The 22,557-nt window shown below is 35.9% G+C and overlaps 1 long non-coding RNA gene across 1 annotated transcript in view; it reads right to left on the reverse strand.

The window, feature by feature from the left end:
* LOC134648860 (uncharacterized) overlaps positions 1-22,557 on the reverse strand; it is a 362,135-nt gene that overhangs the window by 18,850 nt on the left and 320,728 nt on the right. The window lies entirely within an intron of this gene.

Genomic DNA, 22,557 nt, shown 5'->3' on the forward strand with positions numbered 1-22,557 from the left:
TGAACATAGGTAAAGAGTCTTGAAAAGGAGTCCGCAACATAAATAAGAATAAGAATAGAAGAAAGAATCTAAATTATGAGTGGCCATCTAAACCTTACGCCCTTACGGTCACGTGATCGCCTTACGCTGTCTCGAGTTTATCATTTTTTCCCCACCTCAAAAAGTGCCCAGCGCCGCTAAAGAAGTTTTCACTTCAAAAACAAAATACCTACCTTAGGTATTTTGTTTAATGAGATTCGAATTCAGTCGATTCTGTTTATAATGGCTCGTTATTTTTTTAACTAACACCTATTATGTATTTTTTTACTTCTTAAGTATGTTACCTAACCTAAGTAGGTAGGTGATATACTTGCCGTGTTATGATCTGACATTAAACCAAGTCGAAATGGCTTCCCCTGTTTTGCACGATTATAATAAAATCTGCCTTTTGATCCAGAACCTAATATCAAAATTTGCTTGTTGCTCATTCCCGGTTCACGGTTACGTTAATCCGACCCGTAATTCAAATACTTACCCGGACTACAAACAACTGAAACTATTGATTGTTGAGTATTAGGTACGAGTATAATTTCTATAAATTGTTGGTGGTGCTTGGTGGAGGATCTTTCTGAGAAATTCTATTCGCTTTGTAGTTAATAAGGCAAAATTGATTGGATCTTGCAAGTTTACTTTGTCGTATTCATTACTATGTCGTTGTATAATAGGACTATTTAATTATTTTTATTTCCAATCGACTTTATGTAATGGAATTAGGTTATAATATGATTTCCGCCCATCTTGCATACGATGACAATACAAAATATTTAGGCCATTTGGACATTAAGGGGATAGTGGACGATTGCGAGCGACCCTTAACTACCCCCATGGTTGTATCTTTTTTTAATGTTTTAATTAAGGACCTATTTTAAGAGGGACGTATACCACGTACTCGTACTACTCGTCCATACAAAAAGAGAAAATGTTTTTCCACTTGTAAATATTTTACATTCTCCATGATTATTTAGTTTATAGTTCGTTTTTTTAGCATTAGAAATAAGGTAAACAATCTTGATGTATCTTTTAATTGAAAAACACATTTTAAAAATAAGTTACGGTAAATATGTAACAATTGTGACTCTAATACGATCTTTTATAGTCTTCTGCTTTCATAAGTAATATAGTTATTGATTTTTAAAAAGTGTTTTTCAATTAAAAGACATGTCAAAATCGTTTACCTTCTTTCAAGTTCTTTCTAATGCTAAAAAAAACGAACTATAGTATGTTATTGATACAATGAAAAATTAGGTGTATTAGGTTATTCTTTTTTTCAAAATTTGCAAATCAAAAAAAAAACGCGATGCAGTCGTCCACAATCGTCTGAAGCAAAACTGAAGCTCTAACGGCTTCGGCATGGCACATGGCGGTAACGGAGTAAATATTCTGTTCCAGAACACCACTTGTATTAAATGGATAACATGGACGACAAGAGATTACTTTGCAAAGTTTTCGTTATGTAATTTTATCCGGCGTGTCTAGACTCGGAATGTATGACATAAACGTTTCTTGGAGATGGCTTTCCGTAAGAGTACTTACAACTTTACATGCTGTGCTTGGAAAATGCTATCAAAACATCCATATGATGGTTTTAATGTCGGTATGTTATTAAAAGATTTTCAATTGGTAGTGCCGTGAGCATTATGGGCGCTTTTGCACCGGAAGCGATAAGGAACGGGTTTGACTAATAGTTACGCCATGTAATTATGTTAATATTTGTAAGCTTTTATTATATTCATAATTATAATACAGTTCATTATTATTAAAATGTATTATAAAATTTAATACTTATACGTGACGTCCCACGGATAAAGGTACCTTAAGGTCGTTGGCGCTTACGCTATTATTAACGCCGCTCCGCCGCCGCGCGCTATTATTATTGCGACGCTATGCGACGTAAGCGCCAAGTGCCATAAGGTACCTTTTGCCGTGGAACGTCACATATTATCGACAAAGTAGGTATAAAACACGAATTCCAGGTCAAGTTGAATAGGTAGGTACTCAATTTTTTGAAACAAGGAAAGGGTCCTCCGCTCTTCGCCTGACATCTTAAACACTTCACTAAATTCGAATACAGAATGAAACTCGCGCATATTTTATTTATAAATACCTTGTAGACAAATACTTACTTAATGGATTTTATTTTGAAATCAGTTTCTTTTCTTTATTCTTGGGATGGAGAGAGCTCGTGATTATGAATAGAAAATGTTCACTTAAAAATTACATTTTACTGATAGTTGAATGGAGGTTGAATGCTTATATTACATAGGTACATAGGTACATAGACAAGTTCTTAGAGCCACTAAGAAACCATTTATAACAAAAAAATTGGGCATTTTTGTTGTATGTACCTAAATATCTGGGAGTATTGAGTTTTTATAAATGTTTTTCGAGCAATGCTCGGTATTGCTCGAAAAACATTTATAAAAACTCAATAATGCGCGTTTTCCCAGAGATGAGACCTAGCTAGATCGATTTTTGCCCCTGAAAGTGAAAACCCCAATATAGCAAATTTCATCGAATCGTTAGAGCCGTTTCCGAGATCCCCGCAATATATAAATATGCAAGAATTGCTCGTTTAATACATAATTTTAAGTGTTTATTGAATAATAATTTCTTTCTAACTTACGTAGTGCTGTATGTACTTAGATGGATTTTGCAATAAATGTTTTTCTATTCTATTCTATTCTTATAAAAATATAACTCCTTATAATTTAGATGCATATTTTATTCCGTATTTCAGGATTGCTGGCAGTTTGAAAATTGCGCCTAACGTGTTATTCCAATTTTAACCTAACCTAACCTACTATTTTCATTGTGGGCTCAGGCAACAACAAAGTTACAAATTATGTTTCTGTTAACTGTCTATAATGAAGCTCAAATTACACTAGTAAAAATCTTTCATGAATATTACTTTTGCGTAAAATAAACCTTTGATCTCGATATCCTCGATATCTATGTAAAACTACTGAGGACCCTTAAAAAAGTTTGTTGGACGGGGTTAGTAAGTAATCATAATAATATTAGAAACTGTAAATCTACTTAGGTATTTACTTAGAAATAATTTAACTTGCCTAACACCCATTAGGTTGGAGATTGCGCTAACTCATTCGCCTAGACCGTTTGTAGTTTAGCCATTATCCTGAAGGAATGTGTTGTGTTCGGTTTCATTCGCAGGAGTTTCCTTTCTAGATACTTGCACCCATGCTCATTCTAACTTGCCCGAGGCTATGTTGTATAATACCTATATATACATATAACCCTAGACGAAATACACAATTTTTTACAAATTTAAGCTTAACATGTTTTTTTACGTTAGGTACTTTATTTACTTACCCTTAAAAAGTATCTGTCATGCAGGCGTAGGTACAGGATGTAAAAGCCGATATAACTCCCAAGAGAAAAATGATTTTTATGCCACTAATTGTAAGCCATGCGATCTAAATACATCTTACAATATAATTATTATTGCAGATAGTGATGATATAATTTACTATAATTGACGATTATTTTAATGTATTTTTTCCTATCCGGTGAAAGTCGTCTTATTATGTAACGACGGTACCCTAGGGACCTATATGAAGGTCTCAAATAGAAAATATAAGTAATATGAATCCCAACAAAAACATAAATGTGAAATGAGAGCCAAGTTCAATGTTAAGAATATGTGTCGTTGTTGACTCGCCGACAAAAAAATTGAGATATATATGGGTGCCAAGTTCTGTGCTGTGTAGAAAATCCTGAAATTATAAAGGATTTGTCTTGGCTAGTTTTTAAAAACAAACCAAATTTTTGAAAAAGTAACATAGTTAAATATATATTACCTATATATATGCCTATTCGTAAAAACTAGCCAAGACAAATCCTTTATAATTTCAGGATTTTCTGCACAGCACAGAACTTGGAACCCATATATATCTCAATTTTTTTGTCGGCGAGTCAACAACGACACATATTCTTAACATTGAACTTGGCTCTCATTTCACATTTATGTTTTTGTTGGGATATCATTACTTTTTGTACAGAAATCACAATAGTATTCATCATGAAAGCAGTTTGCCTAAGCAAATCCATCGAAATATCAATAATTTCCAGTTTTCTGATTTTTCCCTCTATATACACCTAATAGTATACCTGGATGCCAAATTTCATCTGGAAGTGGGTTAGGTTTTTGATCTATATGTCAGTCAGTCACAAAAATGCTGGTTTTTAAACGTTAATTTATCACTAACTGTTTGAGCTACGTGTATAAATTTTTGTATTTTGGACAAGGGGCTTGAATACATGTGCCAAATTTCATGTGTGTAGGTTAAGTAGGTTTCAAGTTGTGAAGGGGTCAAAAGTAGCTCGAAATGGTTCGTGTAATATTACACACGGTTGCTGCGTCGCCAGTTCCTTTTTCTTTGAACTTGGCTGGACACGCTACCGCGTGTCTAGATACATATTTCGTTTAACCGCTCGTGCTAATATTGATACCCGAGCAAGCGAAAGATTCCAAAATTGAACCACGAGCATAGCGAGTGGTTCGAAAAATTGAATCTTGAGCGTTTTTGCCCCCGAGTGTTGAACACAAAGTTTTTCACCACACACCAACCCGAAGAAAATATTAACTGTAAGATATCAAACAAAAACAAACCAAATCAAATCCAAATGAATGTTATTAAATATTTATCATTCAAAATCATGATTTAAAAGTCAATTCAACCAGCAAACTTAAGAAAATAACTCAAAATATGCATTTGATTACTTTGCCTCACATGTGAATAAAATGCAACTTTGCTATCGCTTTTTGAACAATCAAGAGAGCCTTTACCGGTTGGTGTGGTGAAAATAAAATTAATACTATTAAAGTGTTGTATAGATTTTAGTAAGTACTTAACGCTTGCGTCAATCGAGCTCCTGCCTACTTAACTTCAAAAGAAAGTTCTCCCTAGTAAGTGTAAGGCCTGAGTGGACGCTCGAGTTGGGCGTGCAGCGGGGCGGAGCGTGCGGCGTGCATGTTAAACAAATGCAAGCGTATAGGAGCGGCCTTAGTGCACGCTGCTCAAATTACTTGTGAGCCCGACGCCACGCTGCACGCCCCGCCGAACGCTCTGCTTCGAGCGTCCACTCAGGCCTTACACTAAGGATTACTTACGAATTACGATTCAATCGCTCATTCCGTTTGTAGCAGGAATATTTTCACGTATTTTCGCCTTGAAACAAAGTAACTATTTGCTATCAGTAGAACTTGTCAATATATTATAGCTACACGTGCGTAGGTAGGATTTGCTTTCTTCCTAGGGGACGGTCAGCTTTGAAGGCGCAAGGTTGGATGTAAGTAATTAACTCACGTTGAGACAATATGTACTATCCTACTCATGTAAATAAAGCCAGATTAAGTCGAATTATGTTAATAATGATAATGATAGTGTAGCATAGAGTAAATATAAAATTTTAAGTGCTAATTGTTTAAGAAAAAAATTGAGGCCTATTTGAATTTTTAAATTGCTGGTAATGGTGTTCGATGTTGACTTAATTTCGACGTCACTTGCCCGTGTATCTCGCTCCTACGTATGTAGAGAGATTCGCTGCGAGTTATATCTAACTTATTAATAACAGATTTTTAAGGTTAGAATCCCATTTCTGTTACAAAGTATGTGCTTTGTTACAGTTTTACGTTTCAGTGGGGGATAAAATGAACAACCTGTCTGATCAAAAGTTCACAACTAACTCCGTTCCAGTGATGGATTGCTTTTGCACAAAATAGCGGTAATACGAACGTTTATTATTTTGCTTTTTAAGTATTGAAACTTTGGAGGAAATTGCCCGTCATGCTTTCTATTTTGTGAAAAGGGGTGAATTAATAATAATTGAAATATTGGGCGTGGGTTACCTTTCACTTTACCTTTGGTTTTCATTCAATCGTTACAGTAGAATTTTTACGATATCTCCTTTTTCACAATAAAAAGCCATTAAATCTAAAACATCTCTCATATTAGACAGTCTCATAGATATGTGTGAAGTAGGTAACTATAGATCTGTTTGTAAAATAATAGGTTACCTACATTGTGAAATAAATGAGGAATTGTTAACAAGATTCAATAGAAACCAGATGCATATGATTTGAAAGTCAAACTCATATGTGATTCAATTTTTAATAAATATTTAACTTAGGAAATAAATATTTAAATAGATAAGCAGGAGCGGCTGTACTACAGGCAAATTCGGATTATAGATGGGAGGTTTCACAACACATTTCATGTTTTACCTGGTACCTAATAGGCTCTTCTAGGGTAGTCTTCATATAAGAGTAGGATTAGGTATCTGTTGACTCTGCTGAGCACTGAATTCTGGCTCCACTTGATTCAAGAACATTGAATTTTATTTTAATTATATAATAATAATAATAATAAGCCCGCAGGGCAGCTTGTGGCGAGCTGTTGGGGAGTAACGACCCCACGGACCCGAGTGCTCCAGAGAGTCGGTCAGGGTCTCCGTCTCCGGCGTGTCTTCGTCGGTCGGAGTGGACCCCAAGGGGACCCGCAGGACTCTCGGCTCTGGCTTGCCTTAATTGGCCGTCCAGAGAGGAGTCGTTAGAGCTATATGCTCCAGGGGTGGAAGTGTTAAAGGGCATAACGCCGCGAGTAACTTCGGAGAAAGCGCAGCACACCTCTCGACACCCCTGAGCCGCTCATGCCGGTGTTGCGCCTGGCCGTCTTTACGATGGCGCATCAGGTGCCCATCTAGCGAGTGGCGAGTCACCGCCTGCCTCGATAACACTGTATAACACAATGTTATGGCAGGTGTCCGACCTCTTTACAATAGACCAATCTTAAGCTCCAGCCAAACTTCATCCATAGCCCTGAATTCTTTCTTTTTTTCTTACAATAGCCCCAATGCCTGCTGAGACCGGTTCACGGGTATTTATTGATGTACCCGTGAATGGGTTCCAGCAGGCGTTCTACATGACATCAAACTTGTCTTAAAGGGCCTCTGCGCTGTTGGCTTCGGTCCCACGCATGCCTCCCAAAGGTCCGGGACCCCATGGTCCCGAGATATGGTAAAGACATACAAATAATAATAATTCAGCCTATATACGTCCCACTGCTGGGCACAGGCCTCCTCTCATGCGCGAGAGGGCTTGGGCTATAGTCTCCACGCTAGCCCAATGCGGATTGGGGACTTCACATACACCTTTGAATTTATTCGCAGATGTATACAGGTTTCCTCACGATGTTTTCCTTCACCGAAAAGCTAGTGGTAAATATCAAATGATATTTCGTACATAAGTTCCGAAAAACTCATTGGTACGAGCCAGGATTTGAACCCGCGACCTCCGGATTGAAAGTCGGGCGTCATATCCACTCGGCCACCACCGCTTTTAATTATATTTATATTTTAATTATAATTATATTTATTTAAACTGTGAAATAATACCTTCTTATACCTAGGTTTTTCAGGTAGACAAGTGTTGTATAAAACTTCAAATCGGTTTTGAGACTATTTGGAAGAAAGGCACGAATCTGGTTCTCGTTTTCAGATCATTTAATACCGAAGTAGTCATAAATAAAAGGAAAACGTAAGACAAACAATAACAGTCATGTTGTTCAATGTTCTCAATTGCGAAAAAGGTTGTGTGTTTGTTTTCATCACGCACAAAATAGCGTCACGTACACAGACTTCGTATGGAGTATACTGACGACAAAGAAGGCACGAATACGATAAACATTAAACCAAGTTATTTTCGTTACCTGTTCAAATTTGTCGTTAGCTTCCGTTGATATAAGCCATATTTGCCATCTTAGTGAAAGTACCTAAGGAAAATAACAAAAATACTGCTTTCACGTGCCCGGACTGAAATGACGAGTCCTTTAAAACATGAATACGGAAAGCTGAAAGAAATAACTCTTAGTGAATATACATACACTAAGAGATATGAGTCTTCTTCTTCTTCCTCGCGTTGTCCCGGAATTTTGCCACTGCTCATGGGAGCCTGGGGTCCGCTTGGCAACTAATCCCAGTAATTGGCGTGGGCCCTAGTTCTTACGAAAGCGACTGCCATCTGACCTTCCAACCCAGAGGGTAAACTAGACCCGTATTGGGATTAGTCCGGTTTCCTCACGATGTTTTCCTTCACCGAAAAGCGACTGGTAAATATCAAATGATATTTCGTACATAAGTTCCGAAAAACTCATTGGTACGAGCCGGGATTCGAACCCGCGACCTCCGGATTGCAAGTCGCACGCTCTTACCGCTAGGCCACCAGCGCTTCCTACACTAAGACATTTATGAGTATTTTATTTGATTATTTTTCCGGATGTGATAGATACATAATAGGCCCAGCAGAATACCCGTCATGCCTTTAGGGAAATCAAACGCCACGGTCATGAATATACATACGGTTGTAATGAATAAATTTAAACATGTTTACATTTTAATTTTTAACAAGCAGAAACGTCTGCGAACGATGCTATTAAGCTTAGAATAAATTTAAAAGTGGAGAGCGCTGGAATATCGAGCCAGACACCGTGAGTTCAAGTCTCACCCAAGATAGTAATAGTAATTTTCCCACTTTTAAATTTATTGTAAGCATAATGTTTACATTTGATGAATACGAGTAGGTACACTTTCTGCCGTATTCGAACTTCGAGATATTCACAAGAGACGACACGTACTAGATCCATTCTAAATACGTTATAGTTCAGATATCAACTAGTTCTCTTTTGCAGCGCAATTCGGGCAACCAATGTCACTTTTACGTTAGATAGAGTTAGATATCTATTAGATGTGAATTAGATCTCTAAGTAATGTCTTGTGGAAATCGTTCAAGAGTATCTCCAGAATCGCGGAAATGTCAAATTTGACAGGTTAGATCTTAAACATATCGTTATCGTATCTTGGTGATGTCTAAAAGATATCTAATAGATGTCTATTTCAAAATCCGAATCGGGCCCTTTGTAACTTTAAGAGGATAAACCTCTACATTGAACTTCAAAATATAATATTTAGTGATTTTGGGGTCGTGATTCTGAATTTAAAAATGTGTTGAGATATGGTCATATCAAAACAAAAAAATCACGATCACGACTCCAAAATCAAGTGAGTATTATAATAAAAATAAATATTGTAACATACGTCATTGATATGACGCGTTTAAAAATAGAATTAGGTGGTACCTTTTTCTTGCAGATTTCATTAAGTAGGTACCCAGTACCCACCTAAACGGTTCATTCGGTTAAAAAAAAGGTGCGGAAAATCCTTTTTTTTTCTGGCTGTCAAACCGATCTTGACATAGTTTTTGTCGGTATCAATATTTGACCGTAGGCGTTTAATTTATTAATTAAATTAACTTATATACGTATATATTAGACCTATAATAGTATTTTATGCAACCGTTGTTTAAGAGAGGTAAAAAAAGGCGAGTGGCGTGAGTAACAATTTGAGGCGAAGCCGAAAATTGTTAATAAAGACGCCACGAGTATTTTTGACACAGTTAAATAACGTTGCATACAATACTTTTTCTACGACCAAGCACGTACTTTAAAATAAAATTGTAAATTTAACGAATATTTTTCATGCAAGAAGTAGCAAAGAATCCGGTACGGGCGGGAAAAGAATGAATGAAATAAAAAAATCATGTCTATGGTTCACTTATCTGTCAGATATGACAATTAAAATTAGGTTGGCAACAATGTATTTCATACAATATTTTTAAGTGGTGATTACACGAAGTATCGTAAAAGTGCCAAAAAGATACTGCGTGTATGCAAAAATACTTTTTTGGGGAATAGACTAAAGACTTGTCTTGATAACTATAAGATAGGGGTTTAAAGGTGTGTGCACGACTCTTTAAATGACAAATAAAGGTACGGGAGTAGAAAAAATAATTAAAGAAGCTCTCCCTACCGCATTTCATAGTAATAACTCAAACCTACGCAACGGCAGCACCCACCCACGGCCCGATTCGGATTTTGTAATAGACATCTGTTAGATATCTTTTAGACATCGCCAAGATACGATAACGATATGTTTAAGATCTAACCTGTCAAATTTGACATTTCCGCGATTCTGGAGATACTCTTGAACGATTTCCGCAAGATATTACTTAGAGATCTAATTCACATCTAATAGATATCTGTTTAAATAATTAGAAAATTAAACACTGGCCACACAAATACCTATTTGTCTAGTTTTAGGTTTCAATATTGCCACCAAGAGATGGTGCCTCTTTCTATGCGTTTTGTTGAGCGAACATGGCGGACAAGTATTCTTGTATGTGCATCGGTCTTATGAGAAAATAAATCTTTTCAAGTGATTTTACCTTGTTTCTCTGGAACCAAAGCCCATAATCCAACTGGTTATGGGCCCAGGAAACTCTGAAAATAGAAAAGCCGAAGAAAACTACAAAGAAAAGTTCCAAAAAGTGTTACTCATTATCAGCGACATAACCATACCCCGGCCGGCGAGAGCAAAAATGCGTTGACAGCTTAGCTTTTAGGGTTATTCTTAGAAACGCGTAGAGGTATCAAGTTGAAATAAATAACAAATACTAATGGCTCAGTATAAAAAAAAAAAAAATTGTGCTTAATTAAAAGTCGACTATTCTATCGACATCCATATGTCGATAGAATAGTCGATATTTAATTAAGCACTAGGAGCAGACGCATTGTTGTTTTTATCGACATCGACCAAAGTGTGTGTCCTCGCACTATTAAGCTGTCAACGCATTTTTGCTCTCGCCGGCCGGGGTATGGACATAACCTCAAAATGGATCCCATGAGGTCAACGAATTTGGTAAAGTTTGACGGAAATAACTTTAGATAATGGAGATTTCAAGTCAAATGTGCATTAAAGGCGAAGGGGATCGACATTTCAACTCCAAAACCAACTACAGACTCCAAGGAGTTGAAGGAGTGGTTAAAAAATGATGGCATGGCCATGTATATAATTACGTCTTCGATGGACTTCAAGCAAATTACACTCATAGAAAACTGCGAAACTGCTTCAGAAATTATGTCAAAACTTGAATCAATTTATGAACAAAAGAGTGAACTTTGCAAAATGTTAATCCACGAGAAGTTTTATCAGTATAAAATGTCACCGGGTGATAGTGTGGCACAACATATTTCGAAAGTGGAGACCTTAGCAAAACAATTGAAAGAAAGCGGCGAAACTGTTAGCGATATGGCAATAATTACCAAAATACTTGGGACACTGCCTCTTAAATATAGATCGCTGCGTCAAGCCTGGATGTCATTATCTTCTGATAAACAAACTCTTAATAACTTAACCGCTCGTCTATTAGATGAAGAAGCAAGCTTGGCATCTGTAGAAGAACAAGAGACAGCTCTTCTAGTAGCTGGGAAGTCATGGAAGAATCAACCTAAACAGAATCGAGATATACCGTCACAAAATCATTCACAAGCATCTGGGAGTGGTACAAACCAAAATAGAAACTCAAAACATCGTTTTGAATGTTATAATTGTGGAAAGCGGGGTCATTTTTCAAAAGAGTGTCGCTTTCCAAGAAAATCCAAGAATGTGAAATCGCAGAAGGAAGCTACAGACATGATGGCATTTAATATAGAGGATAGCTCTTTTCATGCTGAAGAAAACACTTGGATCTTAGACAGTGGGTCATCGGCTCACATTACTTATAGGAAGGACTACTTCTCAGACAAACCATTTCTCTCTCCACAACCGAGGCAGAATTTGTTGCAGCTTGTGAAGCCGCAAAGGAGATTCTGTGGCTGAAGCTTCTTGTGACAGAATTGGGTGAAAAAATTGACCATGTTGTGTTATATGTTGATAATCAATCAGCAATTAAGCTTATTAATAATCCTGTTTATCATAAGAGAACAAAACATATTGATGTAAAATATAACTTCATAAGGGAAAAAGTAGAGCTGGGCATAATTAAAATTAATTATATACCAAGTAAAAGTCAATTAGCAGATATTTTAACAAAAGCTTTGCCCACTCAAACTTTTACCTATCTAAGAGATAACATTTTGTCTAGTTAAGTTTTTTTTTGGTCCTTTTAAAGTGTTGAACTAAACCAGACTGATGTTTATATTTTTGCTATACTGGTTTGGTTGAACAGTTCTTATTGTTATTTTAGAGTTTTAAATTTTAGTGGGAGTGTTGAAATAATTAGAAAATTAAACACTGGCCACACAAATACCTATTTGTCTAGTTTTAGGTTTCAATATTGCCACCAAGAGATGGCGCCTCTTTCTATGCGTTTTGTTGAGCGAACATGGCGGATAAGTATTCTTGTATGTGCATCGGTCTTATGAGAAAATAAATCTTTTCAAGTGATTTTACCTTGTTTCTCTGGAACCAAAGCCCATAATCCAACTATATCTAACACGATCTCTCGTAAAAGTGACATTGGTTGCCCGAATTGCGCTGCAAAAGAGAACTAGTTGAAATCTAAACTATAACGTATCTAGAATGGATCTAGTACGTGTCGTCTCTTGTGAATATCTTGAAGTTCGAATACGGCAGCCAGTGTACTATCGTACCCCTTACATTTAATTAAGATGTTGAAAGGCCTCTACGTGTTGGCTTTGGTTCAGCAACTATTTAAGTAGAACTCTCTGACGTTCTGATCACCAATATTCGTAGTTGTAATTAACTTACTGTGGAACTACCGAGTAGCTAGGTCTTGAGCTAGGTATATTATTGTAATATACCTACTTAATATACTAACCTATACTACCTAATTATATTACGAGGGCTGTTTGATAAGTACCCGTTTTCCAAATGTATTAATATCACGGGCCGAAAATATGTATACAATCGTTTTAAGCCATTTTTCAGAGGTAGGAAAATTTAAAAAAAAACAGCATTCTTTTGTTTTTTTCTCATTTGACAGCGATTCAGTGAAAGCGTGAACTTAAAATTGTGAAAATAGAGAAAGAGCAGTATCGGTCTGTAATTAGATTCTTGTTTTTGGAAGGAAAAACATGTGATGAAATAAAAGTAAGAATGCAAGCGGTTTACCATGAATGTGCTCCTTCTATGACAACCGTCAGATACTGGTTTAACGAGTTTAAGCGGGGGAGAACAACCGTCTTTGATGAGGATCGCCCAGGCCGCCCAATTGAGGTGACTACAGACGATATGGTTAAGAAAATTGAAAATATCGTTTTAGCCGAATTGAACTTCGAGAAATCGTTGATGCTGTAAATGTTCCAATCGAGCGGGTACAAAACATATTAGAAGAAAAATTGGGTATGAAGACAGTATCGGCGAGGTGGGTGCCGCGTTTACTCACGGAGGAGCAAAAACGGAACCGACTGACTACTTCGTAGCAGTGTTTGGCCGTGTTCAAACGTAACCCGAAGGAGTTTCTGCGTCGTTTCGTGACCGTAGACGAAACGTGGGTCACCACTACCCCCCGGAAATGAAAGGGCAGTCGAAGCAGTGGATTTTACCGGGTGAACCTGCGCGAAAGATAGCAAAAATCGTTCCATCGGCTGGAAAGGTCATGGCGACCGTTTTTTGGGATTCGCAGGGTATTATACATATTGAGTTCTTAGAAAAGGGGAAAACGATAACAGGGCAGTACTATGCCAATTTATTGGATGAATTTGACGCTGGGTTGAAGGACAAACGACCCCATTTAAAAAATAAAAAAGTACTGTCTCATCACGACAACGCACCAGCTCATTCGTCTAGAGTTGTGATGGCTAAATTAACACAATTACGCTACGCCCTATTGCCTTACCCCCCGTATTCTCCAGATTTGACCCCATGCGATTTATTTTTGTTTCCCAACCTGAAAAAATGGCTCGGTGGTAAGCGATTTGGATCAAATGACGAAGTCATTGCCGCCACAGAGGCCTATTTTAATGACTTTCCGAAATCATACTTTTTGGATGGTTTATTGAAGCTTGAATATAGGTGGAACAAGTGTATAGAGTTAAAAGGAGACTATGAAGAAAAATAAATGCATATAAACAAAAACAACTGATTATTTTTTTCATAAACGGGTACTTATCAAACAGCCCTCGTATAGTAGGTAAGTAATATTGATTCATGCCAACGTGATGTCGAAATGTTGCTGACGAAGATTCCTGAGAAGTGGAAATAGTCTAAAAACGAAATAATAATTCAGACTGGCTTGACCCCAATAGATAATTCAAAGATTATATTTCGAACGTTTAGGTCGCCATTTATCAAATATCAATCAGAGTAAAATGGAACTGTGTAAACCGCAATTAAATTGAATTGAACTATTAATAAATATTCTAGAACTATCATATTTATCGATTATTTAATTTAATTTCCATCAGAGACAGACATTTCATTATGGAATATATTAATTGTATGTACCTGTGAAGTGTACGTATTTTTGATGAATAAAATTATAAAAATGCTTAAATCCATGTGTTTTATTCATGTTGTCACGTTAAAATGTACAAACCAGTTAAGTAAATCACTGCTATAATGCAATGAAAATATATAACCAGTCACATTATTTAGAAGTTTCATTGAGTTATTGATTTGGTTGTGTTGTATAAAAAAATATATTATTTATTAAGTAGGTACAGAAAACTTAATTTAACCGTTCTACTAATTCAATTTATTCATAATTGGTTTATAGGTAGTTTGTGTTTTATTTTATTTTATAGGTAGTTTGTGTTTTTTATTTTATTTCTAGTTATCTTATAATTGTAATGTGTTTGTTACTTTAATAACCTTTTAGTACTTAAATTATATATGAAGTTAAATAAATTCATTTTGATAAAATCTTCAGCGTTCTTAATTAGCCTTGGTACGTACCTATTGTAGAATTTTTATTACAAACATATGTAAATACATATCTGTATCTACATAATTGCTTTAGAGATTGAAACTGGGTTTATGCGAACGGGTAGAAGTGAATGTCAGGTACAGGGTGGATATGTACCGAATACGAAATGACACGAGTAGAAAAAAATTATATTGGCGAAGTAGGTAAGCAAATATGGCCCTGCAAATCTTTTGGTTTTCTATACTACGGCAAGATACGAATAAGGAAATAATACACTGATTAACGCAGCCTATTTATTTTAGCAACAGCCACCAGTCCAGTGCCCGTACCATGAGTCTGTTAAAGGAGTTTTTATACTACAGCAGGTATTCAAACTATTTACGTGTGACTAGCATCTTACTAAACTCGTAAAGAAAGAAATATGTCATGTATTGATTCTGTCACTGTCGTATGTGGAAAATAAAATAACGTATTCGATTTGTGCTCTATTTCAATTAATCTTCTAGTAAAGTGATATCCCATCAAAAACATTACATGTAAAAAGGTGCAAGTCTCGCAACGCTTTTGGGCGTTTTCTAAAATAAATATTGAAAACCCGATTCTCCCAGATCCTGGTGTTTTTGGGTTCTTTCAACTCAGAATCACTAGCATATCCAATCCTGATGATAAAAAAATTGTCCCAAATTTTTGTATGAAAATTGTACATTCCACTACGTCACGTTACATACAAGTGAAAAAAAATCTCATACTAAAAACGTGACGTAATGGAATTGACATTTTGGGACATCTTTTTTTAATGGTAGGATGCAGAGTGCTGTCGATTCTGAGTAGAATGAGCCCAAGAATGTCCAGATTTGAAAGAATCGGGTTTTCGATATTTATTTTAGAAAAAGCCCTTTTACTACAAAAAAGTTTTGAGATGTAATGTGAAACCAAGTCGGTTATTTTAATCAGTGCCAGGGGGTGTTAAAACCGTATCAATAAGATATCTTTAATTTGTCGCACAAATGCACAGTCATAATGCTTTACTCGTACCGTACTCGTAAATATGTGTAATGCTCAAACTGCAATTAGCGCTAGCGTTATGTTCTTTAGAATTATTTTTAATAGGTGACGACAATCCTTATGTCATTATGCAGCCGTGGGATGGCCAAGTCATTATACGTATTACAAATTAAAGATATCTTATTGATACGGTTTTAACACCCCCTGGCACTGATTAAAATAACCGACTTGGTTTCACATTACATCTCAAAACTTTTTTGTAGTAAAAGCGTTGCGAGACTTGCACCTTTTTAACCGTCTTCAAAAAAAAAGGAGGTTCTCAGTTTGACCCGTATGTATCTATGTATGTATATTTGTTCACGATTATCTCGCGTTTGGTTGAACCGATTTTGATGCAGTTTTCAGAAAAGTGTTTGTTACATTCTGGGGAAGGTTTTAGCATACATGGAGCTGAGCTGATGCTGAACCCTGGCTGTACCCAGTGGAACTCAGGTTTTTGGTGCAACATGGGCACACGCTGTTTTGGTCATCTGACGCGTCTTGATGAGCACTTGGGAGAGCAGTACCCAAGATGGAGCTGATGCTGAACCCTAGCTGTACCTAGTGGAACTCAAGTTTGGTGCAACATGGACACACGCTGTTTTGGTCATCCGACGCGCCTTGATGAGCATTTGGGAGAGCAGTACCCAAGATAGAGCTGATGCTGAACCCTGGCTGTACCTAGTGGAACTCAAGCTTGGTGCGACATGGACACACGCTGTTTGGGTCATCTGACGCGTCTTGATGAGCACTTGGGAGAGCAGTACCCAAGATAGAGCTGATGCTGAACCCTGGCTGTACCTAGTAGAACTCAAGTTTGGTGCAACATGGACACACGCTGTTTTGGTCATCCGACGCGCCTTGATGAGCACTTGCGAGAGCAGTACCCAAGATAGAGCTGATGCTGAACCCCGGCTGTACCTAGTGGAACTCAAGTTTGGTGCAACATGGACACACGCTGTTTTGGTCATCCGACGCGCCTTGATGAGCACTTAGGAGAGCAGTACCCAAGATAGAGCTGTTGCTGAACCCTGGATGTACCTAGTGGAACTCAGGTTTGGTGCAACATAGGCACACATTGTTTTGGTTAACCGACTTGTCGTCGTGTGCCTATGTTGCAGAGTTCGTGGGTCGATCAACTTTTTTCTAACCGCCTTTAAAAAAAGGAGGTTCTCAGTTTGACCCATATGTTTGTATGTATGTATGTATGTTTGTTCGTGATTCGTGTTCGTATTCTGGAGAAGGTTTTTGTGTACAGTACATGGATGGTGTGAAAAACCAATCGGACCCGGTATGTGGCGATGCTATCGGTATACCTACCATCAAATTTAAGTTGCAGAAACCGATTTAGATAAAATAGTGGGAGTGGGAGTCGGACTCGGAGTACCCGGACTGGGACTGGGAATGGGAGTGGAAGTGGGATTGGGACTGGAAGTGGAAGTGGGAGCAATATACATACAAATCGCTTAGCACTGGAACGTCATATTATGTTTTGTCGCGATTAACATCGAGTTAGGCCATCACCAACATTAGTAGGTACTAGACTAGTTACTAGCCGAAAACTAAATAGAGAGCCTAACAAACTAGTATTTTAGCCCAAAACCTAAAATAAATAAAGTACCTATCACTAAAAAGTAAAAAATAAAAAACAAAAAAAAAAAAAGATAAAATATAACAAAACAAAATAACTTAATACTTAATTACGTTAAAACTAAATGGAGAGCCTAACAAACTAGTATTTTAGCCCAAAAACTAAAATAAATAAAGTACCTATCACTAAAAAGAAAAAAATAAAATATAATAAATAAAAAAGAATTAAAAATTAAAAATAACCAAAAAGAAAACCAAAACAAAATAACTTAATATAATATCTTTTTTAAAAAAAGGGAACCGCCTTCAAAAAACCAACCCACTGAAAAGCACAAAATAATTTTTATATGGCACCCCTATACGTGTCCAGTCCCTATCCCGTCGTAAAGCAAATTTCTGCCAAAAAGTAATTAATTATTTTTTGGCAGAACCTAATAATAAGAAAATTAATAATCATCCGGGTAATTACTTAGTTTTTGAAGGCGGTGCCAAACCAACAAAAACATTCTTTGCTGCTAATCAGAAAAAAAATACGAGTATGTTACTACAATGAGTAAACTAACGTTGTCTAAAATATCGGTTCTCTAATAATTTGGTTTGGCACCGATTTCAAAAACTAAATAATTACCCGGATGATTATTAATTTTCTTATTATTAGGTATTAATTACTTTTTGGCAGAAATTTGCTTTACGACGGGATAGGGACTGGACACGTATAGGGGTGCCATATAAAAATTATTTTGTGCTTTTCAGTGGGTTGGTTTTTTGAAGGCGGTTCCCTTTTTTTTTTAAAAAGATATTATATTAAGTTATTTTGTTTTGGTTTTCTTTTTGGTTATTTTTTACATGTAATGTTTTTGATGGGATTAACTTGTCTCTATACGTCTGATCAACAATTACATTATTTTTTGACCCCCTTTTTCCCGTATTGGGACCTAACTAGCATGGTCTAAAAAAGTGTTACCCTCACTTTTGATTGCGACTTTAAAATATTGAGTGATTTTATTGTTACAGTTGTTCGGTTTTACATTATTGCTATTTAGATCTGAGTATTGATCTATCTGAGATCTGAGTAGCTTTAAAAATATGGCATAAACGTTATAACTCGAACAAGTTTTTACACACAACTATTTTACCACTATGATTTGGCCAAGTAATTTTATTAAAAGCGGCCAAATTCATAAAATAAGATATACTAAGTGTATCGCCATGAACACATATTTAATTTAATTAGTTAAAAACAGACTAAGCTGTATTAGTATAATTAGTTGACGAACAACTGTAATAAGTCTGCTTAATTGCACGTTTTGTATTCCAGCCTCACCCCCGCTAGTCATGTCTCGTTTTCGTAATCATACAGTTCCTGAATACTTATTCGTAGCGCACATGTAGCTTAATCTTGCCATATATTTATTAGAATAACTATAATTTATCATACTCGAAATATCTACAATACCAAATTTATAGTGTGTATTGCTATGTATGATAAATCTATTAACAAAAAATACATTTTATTGTTTTGTATTAAAAAAGTATCAAATAGATATTTAATACACTAATCACAGAAAACTGTTACATACTTACGTCAAGTCAGGAACAGATATCACATACTCTTACTTTCTTAACAAACTTGTGTTTAAATCATTTTGACCGCCTCACCGGCTTAAATACTTCTGCTGCTGATTACTTCTAACCAAGATTCCTAAGTCTGTATATAAATTGTTTTCCGTTTTCCATAGATTCAAGCAGGCTTAAGTTTTCCAAGCGGAAGTACTTTAATTTGAAACGCAGAAATATCATTGTTTCTGCTCGTATTTTAATATCTGTAAAATAAAAAATGTTCTGGCTTTACTGTATTGTAAATTTACTTTGTAAACCTTAGTAAGTACCTATTGTATTGAGTGGACAGGTGGGTCGGTTCCCAGTAAGGGGTGAGTTCCAAATGTGGCCCATTCACTTATTGTTATGGTGTGTATGTGTGTGGTGTGTTTGAACGCAATGTGATTCCATAATATACTTTTTGACACCTGATTTTGTGTCACGTTCTACATGTTGTTTATGTTAAGTAGTAAATAATCCTAAAAGTCAATTTCGTTTTGTTTATGAAGAGTTGATTGTTCAAATTTTCAGGGTTGCTTTTTTATGCGGCATAGGGGACTCGTTAAATATTTTAAGTAAAATTATAAGTCTCTTTTATGACATTTGCCTTTGTAAAAACTACAATTTAGCTTTAGCACCCTAAGGGTTAAGTTTATTTCGTATCGAACGTGTTATGGTAAACATGAAATTAATGATGTATGATCGCGTAGGGTAAATAACAACGTCACAACAGGGAACACGTACTCGTAAACGTAACGTTGTACCTACACAGTAACCAATTCGTACATTTTTTACAATTATTTTACGTATAAAATACCTACCTATGTTATTAATGTTATACCTATGTATGTTTTTATATTGAATTCAATGTGGTCACCCATTAGAAGTACCTAGCTGTCACACGAATTTATTATATTATTTTAGTCCCACTTACAATTTTCTGGAACCTGTCTAACAGGATGACGGAACTTGGAGAATTAGAATATTCGATATGAGGAGTTGGTGCTTGTCGAACAGAGAGAGACAGCTGGTTCTGTCACCAGGAAAAATAACCTAAATTATATTAACTCACATTTATAGACGGGTCTAACGCGAAATTTGTTCAATTACCTTTATTTACCGACGTTTCGACATAGATGTGAGTTAATGTGTTCAAAACGTGAAAGTTTTAAATACTAAATTATATTGCTTCCGATTAAAACCCATGATAATCCCAGTATGTTTTTCCTTTACGGGCTTTACGGATGACTCACGTTAGACCGGGCCGTGTCCAGGCCGGAGCAGCTTCCGGAGCTTCGTTTTCTATGGAATTAATTATTCTTAGTTCAACGCAGAAATTGCCTAAATTCATGTTCGTGGTACTAGCAGCAGTTGGTGCGACGATTACGATTTAAAGTACCTATCTGTCCCTAGATTAACGTATGGGACATGGTATAATAATATACTCCGCCTGGTACTCTATTCCGAGATTCGCGAATGACCTAACTGGCACTTGCCTACGTCATCATGCTGTTTACAGGTTCTCAAACTTTAAAATGTGGGAGAATTTTAACCAACAGTGAAAATTATTTTAACGGCATTAATTTTAAGTTATTCATGTAGAAACATAGTAAAATAAAACAAATCTATACTGCACTTTTCACTCCTACTCTTACAGTTCCGAATAGAGCAGCCAACCATTTTCGTAACAAAACATTAATTACGAAGCTTACGACGTGAAAAGTTTGGAAAACACTGCGACTGCTGACACTGAGCGAGAAGGAAATAACAATTAACACGCGTTCGACAAGGACGGTCGGTCAGGGACAAAATGGCGGATTGTCAAATGTGACAGCGCTATCCTGTGTTGCCAGTAGTGTAAACAGAATTACCCGAACGTCTGAAATTCCTTTTGTGAATCGGAAGATATTGCTAACGAATAATTATAAATGACGTGTTATTGTAAAATTTAAGATAAAATACATATAAATGAAAATTATTAAATTATAAAGAAATAAATTAACTTATTAACCATAGATATAATGTACCCATGTAACATGTTATGTTGAAATAAAGTGGCAATGTTATTGTGACGTGGGCAAGTGACACTCTGGGAAGAGAAGACGGGTCTTTCCGCGTAACTCGGACATGACAACGAAAAAATAAACTATTGAATTTAGAATGTGTTTGAATGTAGAATAATCAAATGAGGGTAGCAGAACAAATTTTATAACCTTAAGTCAATAATAAGTCAACGGTTGTCATAATTTCCGACATTGTAAGTGCTGCTTGCGGAATCAACTACGAACGTAAAATAAGTGATTATAAATATTACGACTTTAATTGATTTTTACGCAAAGAAGAGGTAAGTAACCTTTATTTATCTGTTGTCTATTAAATTATTCACGCGTTACTTTGATTACAATTATCATAAGTTGAAAGAAAAATATGTAAGAGGTGAATGAAAATTGCATGTCGTTGAGTAACGTGAGTAACGTAAAAAACAATATTTTTCATTTACTGTACTGAAGTTTTGGACAAACGAACTTATATTGAACTATGTGTATGATTGGGCTTAGATGGTGTCATTCTCGCGGTTTATTTCTCCGCATAAGTGTTATTTTATAGAAATACATGACTTGAGATACTTGTAACGTGAGTCACAGTGAATCGCGTTGTTGCAACTGTAAAGCGAGTAACTAAATATTTGAATGTATTTTGTAGCTACAATGCCTTTATCAGCGGCAGAAAGGGCAAAAAGAAGAAGACAGAAGCTGAAAGACGACGGAAAGTACGAAGAGTATAAGAAAAAACATAGGCTTGCCGCCAAAAAATCAGGCAAAAGAAGAAGTTGCTAGATAACATGACTCAAAAAAAGAAAAACCAATTTATAAAGGATGAAAGAGAAAAAACCAGAAAAAGAGTTGAAAAACATATAGATCAAAGAAAAAAGCTGAATAAGCAAGAGCCTTAGATAGTTCAATTGCATCCTCATCTTCGATGTTAATTAATCGCCAAGCTTTGGGTAGAGCTAAATAACGTATCAGAAAAGTTCTAATTCTAATAATAATAAGTAAAAAATATGCTATTTGTTTGCTAGAAATGATAAAAAATATCAAAATATTCTAGGTAGTCGCAAGTAACGTGATTCACGAAATCGCTGTAACGTGAGTTCGTAAGGTTTTATATTTTATTTAAATAAGGGTGTATCTTTGATTTTATTTGGTTAACTATTAAAGAAGCTTGCATATTTATGTCATTGTTTTGTTATTTTGTTAAAACTAATTCATTCAATAATCAAAGGGAAATCAATAAACACAAAAGGCGTAAAACTCCGTGTCCATTTCTTGTAACGTGAGTCATGGAGTTATTTTCCACTTTTCTCCAATTTTTATAATTTGATGGAGAAAAAGTACTTCGATAAATGATTCGCAGTAATGTACTCTGTGATATTATTATCAAGTTTTCGACGTAGAAAGCTCTTGATCTCAAATATACGACAAGATTGTTAGGAATAGTGACTACAAAGTAACGTGAGTCACCGTGGATTTACCCAGACCATGTTT

Source organism: Cydia amplana, chromosome 6 (genome assembly GCF_948474715.1).
Source record: "Cydia amplana chromosome 6, ilCydAmpl1.1, whole genome shotgun sequence".
Classification (NCBI taxonomy): domain Eukaryota; kingdom Metazoa; phylum Arthropoda; class Insecta; order Lepidoptera; family Tortricidae; genus Cydia; species Cydia amplana.